The sequence below is a fragment of the Eulemur rufifrons genome, chromosome 7, assembly GCF_041146395.1.
Source record: "Eulemur rufifrons isolate Redbay chromosome 7, OSU_ERuf_1, whole genome shotgun sequence".
NCBI classification, from domain to species: domain Eukaryota; kingdom Metazoa; phylum Chordata; class Mammalia; order Primates; family Lemuridae; genus Eulemur; species Eulemur rufifrons.
In genome coordinates, this window is record NC_090989.1 from 202,345,558 (window position 1) to 202,360,858 (window position 15,301).

A 15,301-nucleotide genomic window follows, 5' to 3' on the forward strand; every position below is an offset into this window, starting at 1 on the left:
TTGAGTCCAGCCTGGGCAATGTAGGCAGAACCCTGTCTCAATCAATCAATCAATCAATAAAAATAAATAACAAATTAATCCATTCATTAAAAAAAAAAACTCATTGGTGGTTAACTCTTCCCAGTCATCATTTGCCTTACCAGAAAATCCCTTTGAGTACAGATAATCTTTGCTCCTTAATTAGATTTTGAAAATAGAGAACTTTAGAGTGTGGCTATTGGCCGATTAGCCTTACATAAAACCTTGCTATGACCCTTTAAAGTTTTTAATTCATCTGACACATTTGAAATATAATTTGATTAATTAAAATTATAATTTGGGTGGAAGAGTATACTAAAAAAATTGCCTGTATGTCTAGTCCTTTTTTATTCTTATTGCATTATGTTTTCCTTCATAGTGCTTTACTACAGTAGGTAATTAGTCATTAGTTAATGGGGATAGTTAGTTCCATTTTAAGTTTCATGAGATCCTACCTTTCTTCACTATGTCCCTAGTGCCTAGTGCTGCCTAGGACACAGTTGGTGCTTGATATAACCATTTTCTTTGAACAAATACATGTGTTGCAGGTATTCGTGTGTTCTCATGTGAATGTTTCTCCAAGACACATTTTTAGTATCAATATAGATAAACCAGGCCACTTTTTTTTTTTTTTTAAATTGTGGTACATAAAAGACACATAACAAATTTACTATCTTAACTATGTTTGAAGTGTTCAGTTCAGTGGTATTAAATATATTCATAACGTTGTGCACCTGTCACGACCATCCGTCTCCAGAACTCTTCATCTTTTAAAATTGAAACTTTGTGCCCATAAAACAGTAACTCCTCATTTCCCCCTCCCCTCAACCTTTGGCAACCACCATTCTACTGTCTAATTTTGACAACTTTACTAAGTAGAACCATACAATATTTGTCTCTTTTGTTACTGGTGTATTTCACTTAGCATAATGTTCTCAAGATTCATCCACATTGTGGCATGTATCAGAATTTTTTTTTTTTATTTAAGGCTGAATAATATTCACTGCTATGAACATGAATGTATAAAAATCTATTCGAGTCCTGCTTTCAATTCTTTTGGATATTATTTTGGGAAAAACCTGGGATGGGATGGGATAGAAAAACTTCCCTCTGAACTGAGAGGGTGCTGAGAGACCAAAGAATGATTTGGACAAGTCCATCTTGGCGAGTTAAATGAGTTTATTAGAGGTTACTTACCAAGGGCGTTCACTCCTGGATGAAAAAAGATTTCTCAGGGGATTAAAGTCCATACTGCTTGCCCATTGTGGCACCTTAAATTTCTTCTTAGTGAATGATGTGGAGTCTTTCCTGACATCTCTGTATTTACACAGATAAACATACTAAGCATGTACAATATAGCCATCATGTATCTTTATGTGGCCCATGTTATGTTAATGATATTATAATTTTCCCCTAGGCGGGGATTTTAGTAGTAAAATGAGCCAAATGGTACTGTAGGACAGCAAAAGTGATTACAAGCAGTTTCAACCCTTTTACAAGGCTGTGCTTACAGGTGCCCTCTCTTGGGCCTTGTGGTTTTTCTTGGTACTTTTTGTGTTTATCTTAGGCCACTGCTTTTCTTTTAACCCTTGGATATCAACTATTCCTGGGGGGAAACCTCTTTTTTTCCCCTCAGATATATGTATACTCAGAAGTAGAATTGCTGGATCATAGAGTAATTCCATTTTTATTTTTTAAGTTATTTTTAAAATTTTTTGTTTTTAAATACTATGTGTACATAATAGTTGTGTAACTTTTTAGGGGACATGTGAAGTTTTGATACAGGCATACATTGTGAATTAACCAAATCAGGATAATCAGGGTATCCATTGCCTCAGTCATTTAATATTTCTTTGTGCTAGGAACATTCCAATTCCACTCTTTTAGTTATTTTAAAACTAAAAATTATACCATAATTTATTGTTGATTATAGTCACTTTGTTGTGCTATCAAATATTGTTCATTCTATCTATTATATCTAACTATATTTTTGCAACCATTAACCAGCCGCACTTTATCTTTCCCTCTCCACCATCCTTCCCAGCCTCTAGTAACTGTCATTCTACTCTTTGTCTCTATAGGATCAATTTTTTTTTAATATTTAGCTTCCATGTATGAGTGAGAACATGCAAGATTCGTCTTTCTGTGCTTGGCTTATGTCACTTAACATGATGTTCTCCACTTCCATCCATGTTGTTGCAAATGGCAGGATTTCATTCTTTTCTGTGGCTATATAATCCATTGTGTATATGTATCACAATTCTTAATTCGTTTATCCGTTTATGGGCACTTATGTTGATTCCATGTCTTGGTTATTATAAATAGTGCTGCAGTAAACATGGGAGTGCAGATATCTTTCAGTATACTGAATTCCCTTTTTTTGGATATATTTCCAGCAGTGGGATTGCTGGGTCAAAGGGTAGTTCTATTTTTAGTTTTCTGAGGAACCTCCGTACTGTTTACCATAGTGGTCACACTAATTTACATTCCCACCAACAGTGTTTGAGGGTTCCCCTTTCTCCACATCCTCCCCAGCATTTGTTGTTGCCTTTCTGATAACAGCCATTTTAACTGGGATGAGATGATATCTTGTAGTTTTGATTCGCATTTCTCTGATGACTAATGATGTTGAATGTTTTTTCATACACCTATTGATCATTTGTGTGTTTTCTCTTGAGAAAGGACTATTCAGATCCCTTGCCCATTTTTAATTGGATTATTTGATTTTTGCCTATTGAGTTAGAGCTCACTTTATATTTTAGTTATTATTCCCCTTGTCAGATGGGTAGTTTTCAGATATTTTCTCCCATTCTGTGGGTTGTCTCTTCACTTTGTTGCTTGTTTCTTTTGCTATGTAGAAGCATTTTAGCTTTGTGATCCCATTTGTCCAATTTTGCTTTGGTTGCCCGTGGTTTGGGTGTATTACTCAAGAAGTTCTTGCCCAGAACAATGTCCTGAAATGTTTCCCCAATGTTTTATTTTAGTAGTTCATAGTTTCAGATCTCAGATTTAAGTCTTCAATCCATTTTTGAGTAGATTTTTGTATTTGGAGAAATAAGGGATTAGTTTCATTCTTCTGCATATGGATATTCAGTTTTCCCAGCACCATTTACTGAAGAGACTGTCCTTTCCCCACTGTATGTTCTTGGCATCTTTGTCAAAAATAAGTTTGCTTTAGATATGTGGATTTATTTCTGGGTTCTCTATTCTGTTCCATTGGTCTTTGTGTCTGTTTTATGCCACTACCATGCTGTTTTGATGACTACAGCTCTGTAGTATAATTTAGTCAGATAATGTGATTCCTCCAGTTTTGTTCTTTTTGCTCAGGATGGCTTTGGCTATTCTGGGTCTTTTGCGGTTCCGTATAAATTTTAGGATTATTTTTTCTGTTTCTGTGCGGAATGTCGTTGGTATTTTGATGGGTATTGCATTGAATCTGTAGATTGTTTTGGGTAGAATGGACATTTTAACAGTATTGATTCTTCCAATCCATGAGCATGGAATATCTTTCCATTTTGTTGTGTTCTCTTCAACTTCATTTATCAATGTTTTATAGTTTTATTATAGAAATCTTTCACTTTGGTTAAGTTTATTCTTAGGTATTTTATTTGTAGCTATTGTAAATGGGATTAATGTCTTGGATTCTTTTCAGATAGTTTACTGTTGGCATATAGTAATAGCACTGATTTTTGTATGTTGATTTGTATCCTGCAACTTTACTGAATATAAATTTTAATAGTTTTTTTGTGGAGTTTTTAGGTTACTCTAGATATAAGATCATATTGTCTGCAAACAAGGATAATTTTATTTCTTCCTTTCCAATTTGAATGCCCTTTATTTCTTTCTCTTGTCTGATTGCTCTAGCTAGAAATTCCAGTACTGTGTTGAATAACAGTGGTGAAAGTGGGCATCCTTGTCTTGTTCCAGATCTTAGAGGAAAGGCCTTCAGTTTTTCTCTGTTCAGTATGATACTAGCTGTGTGTCTGTTATATATGGCTTTTATCATGTTGAGGTAAGTTGGTTGTATACCCAGTTTTTTGAGAGTTTTTTTAATCATGAAGGCATGTTAAATTTTATCAAATGCTTTTTCAGTATCAATGAAATGATCATCTGGTTTTTGCACTTCATTCTGTTGATATGATGTATCACATTGATAGATTTGCATATGTTGAAACATCCTTGCATTCCTGGGATGAATCCCACTTGGTCATGATGAATAATCTTTTTAATGTGTTGTTGAATCCTGTTTGCTAGTATTTTGTTGAGGATTTTTGCATCTCTGTGTTCATCAGAGATGTTGGCCTATGATTTTCTTTTTTTGTTATGTCTTTGGTTTTAGTATCAGGGTGATATGGGCCTCATAGAATGAGTTTGGGAGTGTCCCCTCAGGCTCTATTTTTGGAATAGTTTAAGTAGGATATTAGCTCTTTGAATACTTGGTTGGATTCAACAATGAAGCCATTGGGTCCTGGGCTTTTCTTTGATGGGAGGCTTTTCATTACTCCTATTTCATTACTTGTTATCGGTTTATTCAGGTTTTGGATTTCTTCCTGGTTCAGTCTTGGTAGCTTGTGTGTGTCTAGTGATTTATCCATTTCTTCTACAGTTTCCAATTTATTGACATGTAGTTGCTCATAGTAGTCTCTGATGATCCTTTGGATTTTGGCAGTGTCAGTTGTGATGTCTCCGTTTTCATCTCTGATTTTATTTGTTTGGGTTTTCTCTTTTTTTTTTTAAGTATGGTTTAAGGTGTGTCTATTTTGTTTATCTTATCAAAACTGCATTTGATCTTTTTGTATTTTTTTTTTGTTTCAATTTCTTTTATTTCTGCTCTGATCTTTATTATTTCTTCTAGTAATTTTGGGTTCAGTTTGCTCTTGTTTTTCTAGTTCTTGGAGATGCAGTAGTAGGTTTTTTCTTTAAAGGTTTTCTACTTTTTTGATGTAAACACTTATTGTTATAAACTGTCCTCCTATTACTACTTTTACTTTATCCCATAGGTTTTGATATATTGTATTTTCATTTTTATTTGTTTCGAGAAATTTTTTATTTTCTTTCTTAATCTCTTCATTGACCCACCGGTCATGCAGGAGCATGTTTAATTTCCATGTGTTTTTATACTTTCCAATGTTCCTCTTATTATTTATTTCTAGTTTTATTCCACTGTGGTCAGAGAAAATACTTGGTATAATTTCAATTTTTTTTGAATTTTTTGAGACTTGTTTTGTGTCCTAATATATGGTCTATCCTTGAGAATGATCCATGAGCTGAGGAGAAGAATGTGAATTCTGTAACTATTGGTTGAAATGTTCTGTAAATCTCTATTAACATCCATTTGGTCTATAGTGCAGATTAATTCCCATGTTTCACTGTTGATTTTCTGTCTGGATGATCTATCCAATGCTGAAAGTGGAGTGCCGAGGTCTCCAATAATGACTGTATTGGGGTCTATCTCTCTCTCTATCTCTGATAATATTTGCTTTATATATCTGGGTGCTCCAGTTGTGGGCACATATATATTTTAAAATTGTTATATCCTCTTGCTGAATTGACCCCTTCCTTATTATAATGACCTTCTTTGTCTCTTTTTACAGTTTTTGTCTTGAAATCTATTTTATCTGATAAAAGTATAGCTACACCTGTTCTTTGTTGGTTTCCATTTTCATGGAATATCTTTTTCCATGCCTTTATTTTGGAATATCTTCTCCATCCCTTTATTTCAGTCTATGTGTGTCTTTATAGGTGAAGTGTGTTTCTTGCAACATATAGTTGGCTCTTGTCTTTTTATCCATTCAGCCATTCTGTGTCTCTTGATTGGAGAGTTTACTCCATTCACGTTCAATGTTATTATTGATAGGTAAGGACTTACTGCAGCCATGTTGTTATTTTATTTCTGGTTGCTTTGTGGTCCTCTCTTTCTTCCTGTCTTCCTTTATTAAAAGTGATTTTCTCTGGTAGTGTGTTTTAATTTCTTCTTATTTTTTATGTATCTGTTGTAGGTTTTTTGATTTGAGGTTACCATGAGGCTTGTAAAAAAACATTTATAACCAATTATTTTAAACACATGACAACTCTGCTTACAAACAAACAAAAATCTAACAGAAATTCTATACTTTAACTCCATCTTCCCCTGGTTTTTAACTTTCTGATGTTTTTATCCATATCTTTTTATACTGTCTCTCAAAATGTTATTTTTGATAGATTTTTCTTTTAGTCTTCCTATTCAAGACATATGTGGTTTATATATCACAATTACAATGACTGAATATTCCATATTTGTTTTCTTACTGTTACCAGTGAGTTGTATACCTTCGTAAGATTTCTTATTGTTCATTAATGTTCTTTTCTTTCAGATGAAGGAATTCCTTTTAGCATTTCTTGTAGGCCAGGTCTGGTGTTGATGAAATTCCTCAGATTTTGTTTATCTGGGAAAATCTTTATTTCTCCTTCATGTTTGAAGAATATTTTTGCAGGATATAATTAATATTCTAGGGTTAAGGTTTTTGTTCTTCAGCACTTTGAATATGTCATGCCACACTCTCCTGGTCTGTAAGGTTTCCACTGAGAAATTTGCTGCCAGACATATTGGAGCACCTTTACATGCTATCTTTTTCTTTTTTCTTGCTTCGCTTAGGACCTTATCTTTATCTGTGACCTTTGGGAGCTTGATTATTAAATGCCATGCAATGGCCTTGTTTGGGTTAAATCTGCTTGTTGTTGGATGACCTTCTTGTACCTGAATATTGGTATCTTTCTGTAGGTTTGGAAAGGTTTCTGATATTTCTTTGCTAAACTTTCTACCCCAATCTCTTTCTGTCTACCTCCTCTTTAAGGCCAGTAACTCTTAGATTTGCTCTTTTGAGGCTGTTTTCTAGATCTTATAGGTGTGCTTCCTTCTTATTCTTTTTTCTTTTCTATGTATTTTCAAATAGCCTATCTTCGAGCTCACTAATTCTCTCTTCTGCTTAGTCAACTCTGCTGTTGAGAGACTGTGATGCATATTTCTCAGTTTGTCAATAAACTTCTTAAGCTGTAGAATTTCTGCTTGAGTTTTGTTGTTGCAATTTCTTTGTTAAATTTCCCTGATAGGCTTCTGAGTTCCTTTTTCTGTGTTGTCTTGAACTGAGCTTCATTGAGCTTCTTCAGGACAGCTATTTTGAATTCTTTGTCTGGAAGCTCACCTATTTCCATGACTCTGGGATTGGTCACCAGTACCTTATTTAGTTCAAGTGGTGAGGTCATGTTTTCCTGGATGTTTTTCATGCTTGTTAAGGATTGGGCATTGAAGAATTAGGTATTTATTTTAATCTTTACAGTCTGGGCTTGCTCGAACGTGTCCTTATTGAGAAGGCTTTCCAGATACTCAAAGGGAATTGAGTATTGTGGTGTAAGTCTTTGATCACTGCAGCTGTGGGGCACTGGTGCCCCAAGCCCAGTAATGCTGTGATTCTTGCAGACTCCTGGTGGTACTGCCTTAATGAGCTTGGATAAGATATAAGAGAATTCCCTGGATTACCAGGCAAATTCTCTCACTCTCTTCCCTCACTCTCTCTGCTGGGCTGCTGGAGTTTGGTGAGGAGTGACGTGGGCACTGCCTCATGGCCACCAGCACCACGTCACAGCTGAAGCCGGTGAAGCCTCACCCAAATCCAGTGGTGACTATTGCCTGGCTACCTCTGTTGCTTATTCAAAGTCCAAGGGCTCTTTAGTCAGCATAAGGTGAATCCTGCCAGGACTGAGTCCTTCCCTTCAAGGCAGCATGTTTCTTTCTGGCCCAGCATGGGTGCAGAAATGCTATCCAGGTCCCAAGGCCTGGACTCAGGGGCCTCAGGAGTCTGCTTGGTGCTTTATTTTACCGTGGCTGAACTGGTACCCAAGTTGCAAAAGAAAGTCTTCTGAGCTCTTCCCTGTCCTTTCCTCAAATGGAAACTCCTCCCTTTCCTGAGCCATACTGCCTGTAATTGTGGGAGGGGTGACACAGGCACTGGCTTGGCTGCTGCAGCTATTGTCTCACTGGGTCATGTGTACCGCAAGTCCACTTGCTTTGAGTCAGCACAGTGACAAGAATTGTCCAGGTGTTAGCAGCCTCCAAGTGGAGGGTTTTCCCAGGTTTTTGGTGATCCTTAGGAGAAAAGAATTTCAGGATGCACCATGTAAGCCAAGCAAGTAGTGTTTTATCAAAAGATTGAAAGCCAATGTATGCTCTCAAGAGAAGAGAGCAGGCAGGCTTGAAAAGAGCAGCTGCCCCAGGAGAAAGTGGTTTTTGATCTCTCAAAGTCTTACTGAAGGGGGGAACATTCAAGGCTAAGGGGTTGGCTTTTACTAAGAATTTTGGTAGTAATTTCTAGAATTGGGTTCTTTCTCATTTTCATAGTTTATGTGGTTATATGGTTGTTTTGGAACTGTCATGGCAATATCAAGGGTGGACGAATTTTAAAACCACAGGGCAACTGATACTATAATTAGCCAAAGTACAGGTAGAGTGACAGAGATAGCTGACAAGGTGGTTGCAGTAGGTTCTTGCCTTCGGTTATCAGCCCCCTTAGTTAGCTTCTGCCTGAGGGTTGTTTACTTTAACAGCTGTACCCACTCTGTAAGCTCCTGTATCCAGTTTTGGCGCTGTCTCCTAGCTTTTTACTCTAACACAAGGACTGCAGCACTTCTGGCCTGACTGCCTTACGCATTTAGTCCAGGCCCTACATTTCTTTTTTTCTGCTGGTGGTGGTGGTGGGGGGGCTAATGGGAACTCAGGCTTCAAGGTGGAGGATTTCTCTCTGGCGGGGTTGGTCAAAATGTTCCCTCTGTGGGCACTGGCAGAATTCTGCCCTGTGCTGTGTTCCCCTGTGCCATGGGAGCCCTGAGTTTCAATTCAAAGCCTCACAATCACTTCACTCTCCCTTCCCCAGGCACACAGATTCTCTCTACACTGGGGTGCTGCCGGGGGATGGGGAAGGGTTGGCATAGGCAATGCAAGATGGTCTTTTCTGCCCTCTTACGTGCCTCTTTCCTTGATATAATGTTAAAGCCAGGTAGTATGATTGCTCACCTGATTTTTGGTTCTTCTGAAGGTGCTTGCTTGCATGGATAGTTGTTGAATTAGGTGTTTGTGTTCGAGGTTTCTATTCTACCATCTTCCTCCAAGAACTCTCCATTTTTAATTTTTTGTGGAACTGCCAAACTGTTTTACATAGAGGCTGCACAATTTTACATTTCTACCAACATACATTCCTTTACCCTTCTCCCCCTTCTACCCCCTTCCTTCTCCCCCTCCTTCCTCTCCCCTTCTCCTCCTCCTTTCCCTCTCCCTTCCTCCTTCCCCTCCCTCTCCTCCACTTTCCCCTCTCCTCCTCTTCCCCTCATCCTCCACCTTCTCCCTGTCCTCCCCCTTCCCTTTCTCACCCTTCCCTCCTTCTCCTATTCTCTGATTCCCCCTCCTGGCAACTCCTTTAGGTTACAAAGTTGAGAGTTTTGTAGTCAGTTGCTTGTAGTCTATTGTAGTGTTTCAGCAGTTTTATTAATGTATAAGTGATCCTGTGATTTGGAAGAATTCAGATTGAAATGAAGAAAGAATACCTTAATATATTTGATGCCTTGTCAGAAATTCCAAAACCTCCTTCCAGGCAGTTGAAATCCTTTGGCTGTTCTGACCCTCAACGAGATTGTCAGATCTCTTTTTATTTTAATTAATTAATTTTAATAGATTTTACTGATGCATCTTGTAACTACCCAAAGGGGATAATTTTTCTAGGGTTTTTGTCTCACTGGTAGACCCTGGAATGTAGTCTTAGAGGCAGTTAAAATGCTGCTCTCCTACTACCTCTGCATTTTCTGAATAGATAACTCAGATAATGCTGCTTGCAGAGATCTGGTTACAATGAGCATTTAGGTGTGAGAGTACACAGTTGCTAGCATCATTCTATAGTGTCCTGGGAGGAGTATTGCTGAGTTAGTAGACCTGCTTATTCTGTTGGTGTAGGACTAGTGAAAAATGGTAGTTTTTGAAGGTTGTGCTGATAAGTTAAGGGCCTTTTGATTTTTTTTGAGTTGTTAGGTGCTTAAATGATTCTTTTGTTTTTCTTTTAAACTTTGTGAAGTGCTTTCCATTTTGCAAACGTTTTGTTATTGAATGGCTTTAAACAACTTATTGTTAGACATTGAGAAATTTGCAAGTTTGAGTATTTAATAACAATTGTACTTGGCTCTTTTTGAAAAATTTCAAAACTACAAAAATTTTAAAGAATAGTAAAATGGACACCCATATTCCCTTGATCTAAATTTAGCAAATTTATAAAATTGGCCTTATACAGTGACCTTACATTCTAGTAGTAGTAATGATAATAGTAGTAGTTTGTACATGAAAATGACCTCTCTCTTATGTTCCTGCTTGACATTCTATGCTATAGTCAAAATATGCATCCTCTTAAATGCCCTAACCTCAGTTTATTCTAAATGAAGTGATCTGATTAAGCTAATTTAAATGTCTTCAGATATATTTAAATTAAGCACTTATTTCAATGAAGATATACTACCTGAAGACACACTTAATGTTAGTTCCTGTAAGTAAAGAATTTTTTATAAGCTGACTTTGAAAGCCTGCTAGAGATTCAAGGACTCAGTATCCCCTACTATACTGCCCTTTCATGTGGTGATGATCCAAGGAATGCTCTCTGAACGCTTTCCTGCCACATTCAATTTTCTCATCCCTTCTTCCTGACTTTCAACATATATGTCCATTCATTCATTCAGCGGCTATGGCTTCTCTCATCAGTCCCTTATTTGCTCTGCTGTCCAGTTTTCCTGTATCCTTCACTTAATCATTGTTTCCTTTCAGGAGTTGGAGTGGCCGGAATGGGATAGGACTGCTTGCTAGGCATTTTTGTCACAGTACACAGGGACTTTGTTGAGTAATTTGCTCTTCACGTGAAAAAGAAGTAAAGTAAATTTTCTAACTACAGGCACATGGAGACTGTCTTGCTTTCTGGAATCAGAAGGTGTTCTAGGCTTACCTTGTGGTTTTGATAGTTTTCTAATGGTGCTATGACCATTACTGCCTGCTTTTGTGATGTCTGTGTGCTAAGAATGGTTCTTACATACTTAAAGGATTGGTAAAAAATCAAAAGAAGGTATTTGGTGGCACATGAAAATTGTATAAAATTCAGATGTCAGAGTCCATAAATAAAATTTTATTAGACAACAACCATGCCCATAGAATTTGGCTGCTGTTGTGCTACAGTGGCAGAGTTGAGTAGTTGCAATAGAGACTATGAAATATTTATTATCTATCCCTTTACAGAATAGTGGATCAGTCCCTCTGTATGTCATAATTCATTTTTTTCTCTTGCTGCTTTAGAAATTTCCTATTTGTCTTTCTACAGTTTGTGCTATAATGTGTCTAGGTGTAGATCTCTTTGTGTTTATTTTACTTGGGGTTTACTGAGCTCCTTGATTCTGTAGATTATTGTTTTTCATCAACTTTGGGAATTTTTTGACCATTATTTCTTCAAACACTTTTGCTGCTCCTTTTTTCCTTTTGGGACTCCCATTACATATGTGTTTTTACACTTGATAATGTCTCATAGATCTCTGAGGTGCTATTCATTATTTTTGGCCAATTTTTTTCTCTATTCTTCTGGGTGAAGAATTTGTTCATTTGTCTTTAAGGTTACTGGTTCTTTCTTTTGTCTTTGTAAATCTTCTGTTGTGTCCCTGTAGTGAATTGTTCATTTTGATTATTTAATTTTTCAACTCCAGAATGTCCAGATTTCTTTTTTTATAATTTTTATATTTTTATTGAAATTGCCTATTTACTGAATAATTCTCATGCTTTCCTGAGATTCTTTATTCTTTAAATGTCAATTCCTTTAGTTCTTTGAACATATTTATAATAACTGCTTTGAAGTTTTTGTCTGCTGTAGTAAACATCTCGGGACACTCAGAAACTGTTTCTATTAACTGCCTTTTTTCCTGAGTGGGTTATGTATTCTTGTTTCTTTATATGTCTCATCATTTTTTGTTGAAAGTTGAACATTTAGATAATATACTAATATTTTTGTAACTTTGGAACCACCCCCCCCCCCCCGAAAGTTGTTTTTGTTTTGCTTGTACTAAATCTGAAGTCTTCTGTGCAATATATAGCTGCTGGTGTCTCTTTTCAGTTTTTCATTTTTTTTTTTTTTTTATGAGACAGAGTCTCACTCTGTTGCCCGGGCTAGAGTGAGTGCCGTGGCGTCAGTCTAGCTCACAGCAACCTCAAACTCCTGGGCTTAAGCGATCCTACTGCCTCAGCCTCCCGAGTAGCTGGGACTACAGGCATGCGCCACCATGCCCGGCTAATTTTTTGTATATATATATTTTAGTTGTCCATATAATTTCTTTCTATTTTTTTTTTTTTTCTTATTTTTACTTTTAAGCTTTGCCCCTTGGGATCTTATGTCCATAATTTGGGGATCAGCCAAAGATTGGTTAGAGATTATGGTTAAACACCTCAAGCCAGTGAAGTTTCCACTCTCCACTGATGGATCTGTATGTGAGTTAAAAGTGCATTCTAACTTCAGGCCATTTTCAGTTCTTTCCTATCTTTTGCCTTCTGCCAGATTCTCTCAAAGTCTCCTCTGTGATTATGTGCAGCATCTTTCGGCCAGGGATGTGTGGGTGGCTGGAGTCTAGGACTTCTAGGCTCTAGTGAGCTTCCCAAGTAGACAATACTTTACATGGCATTGCTGGAGGAGTTAAATACTTCCTGCATGATCGCATTGGGAAAGAGCTCTTAGAAGCATGGACTTGGTTCCTGCAGACTTTGCTTGATGTCCCTTTTCCCTTTGCTGTTTTGCTTTGTGTCTTCTTAAGCTGTAATAAACTGTGAATATAACGATTTTTGAGTCCTCTGAATCCTTTTAGCGAATTACTGATCTTAGAGGTGATCTTGGAGACTGTTGATATAAATTCATTCTGTTGTTGATGGATTTCCAATTTTTGTCTATTAGAAATATTGCTGCCGTGATATTTCTTGGAGTATGTATAAAATGCAGGGTTGTGTTCAATTTCAGTATGTACTGCCGAAAGTTTTCCAGAGTGGTTGAACCAGTTTACCATTCAACCAGGCAGACTCTATAGCTTCATCAACAATTTATATGTCATTTTAGCCATCCTGGTGGGTACATTGTGGTCTTAATTTGCATATTCCTAATGATCATTGAAGTTAACCTCCTTTACATATTTATTGGCCCTGTGACTATCGTTTTATTAAGTTCAGTTCAAGTGTTTCATCCATTTTTAAAAAATTGGATTGTTTGCCTTTTTCTTATTTTTTGTAGGAGTTCTTTATATACTCTGGATACAAATTCTTTTTTGGCATGTATATGTGTGTGTTTATACAAACATATATATTTATTATTGCTAATATCTTTTCCTCATCTTTGGATTGCTTTTTAATCTTTTGATAGTGTCTTTTTTTTTCTTTTTTTTTTTTTTTTGAGACAGTCTCACTCTGTTGCCCGGGCTAGAGTGCTATGGTGGTGTCAGCCTAGCTCAGAGCAACCTCACAACTCCCTGCTCAAGTGATCCTCCTGCCTTAGCCTCCCGAGTAGCTGGGACTACAGGCATGTACCACCACACTCAGCTAATTTTTTATATTTTTAGTTGCCCGGCTAATTTCTTTCTGTTTTTAGTAGAGATGGGGTCTCGCTCTTGCTGAGGCTTGATCTAAAACTCTTGACCTCAAGCGATCCTCTTGCCTTGGCCTCCCATAGTGCTAGGATTACAGGCATGAGCCATCATGCCCAGACTAGTGTCTTTTGTTGACACTAACTTTAAATTTAATTTTTGTGTGTTCAGCTAATTTTTCATTATTGTTAATGCCTTCTAAAAATCCTGTTCAAGAAACCTTTTTCTATCCCAAAGCTTTACTGGTTTATTGTTCCCATGTAGATTTATCGTCCATCTAGAAAAGATCATTGCATTTGGTAGGGGTTAAAGTTAATTTTGGTTCCATAAGAATATATAGTTGAACCAGCATAATTAATTGAAAAAATTCTTCTTTCCCTACTGTACTGTGTCAACTCCATCATAAATCAGGCAACCATGTACATACGGGCTTGTTTCTAAGTTTTGTATTATATTCTATTTATCTATGTGTCCTTGTGCCCACACAATCCTGTGTTAATTTCTATAGTAATATCTTGTATAAGTTCTGTAGTGTGGTTCTTCCTCAAGATTGCCTTGGCTGAAGCCTTTTTTATGTCCACATATTTTATTTTAATTAGTTTTTTTAGAGACAGGATCTCGCTTTGTCACCCAGGCTGGAGTACAGTGGTGCCATTATAGCTCACTGTAATCTTGAATTCCTGGGCTCAAGGGATCCTCCTGCCTCAGCCTCCTGAGTAACTAAGTGTGTCAGCCTCCGAGTGCATCACCACACCAAGCTAATTTTTAAATTTGTAGTGACGGGATCTTGCTTGTTGCCCAGGCTGACCTCAAAACTACTCCTGACCTCAAGTGGTCCTCCCCCCTTGGCTTTCCAAAGTGCTGGGATTACAGGCATGAGCCACCACACCTAGCTAAGAAGTGCCTTATTATTATTGGCTTTCCAGGGATACTATAAATTTAATTTCATATTTTTCCTGTTATATCTGTAGAAATGGAGAACCACAGCTGTGTGTATATTTGTATATAATGTTTACATACATGCAGATATTTCTAAGCTATGCTGTATTGGAAGACAGATCAATTCTCAAAACTTTCTAAAGTTATTTTTTAAAAAATAATAAGGAATGCCATTTTATTTTATGTTTAATTAAAAGAGATATCTTCCCTGAGATTGGTTTTTGTGTGGAGAGATGTTAAAAATGAAAGCCTTGATCTTATCTGAAATATTTAGCACACCTATTCTCATTAGGTTTACTTTATCCCGATAATAGTTGTCTTTTGTAGTTAAATTATTTATATACTTTATTTTGGTTTTTATACTTAACCATAATAGTCTGAATATAGTATGTTGTTTTCTTTACAACTGCTTTAATTTATGAAGGTTAGCCTTTTAAAAAAAAAAGGCTTTTAAAAATTTTTTTAAAAGCCTTAAAATTTTTAAAAAAATTTTTAAAAATTCTTTTTAAAAAAGAATTTATGGGCTTGTTTTACTTATTTCTCCAATAAGATTTCACTGTGTTCTTTTTGAGGAGGGAGGTAAAGGAAGTAATGGAAAAGTTTTTAAAAGTACATATTGAAAGTTTTTAGAGGAATTGCCTGGATGGTGGCTTGATTGCCCAGAAATGGCCCCATAGTGCCA

At 36.6% G+C, this 15,301-nt stretch overlaps 1 protein-coding gene across 1 annotated transcript in view; it reads left to right on the top strand.

Moving 5' to 3' along the window:
* Positions 1-15,301, top strand: part of MFSD14B (major facilitator superfamily domain containing 14B) — a 65,958-nt gene that overhangs the window by 20,406 nt on the left and 30,251 nt on the right. The window lies entirely within an intron of this gene.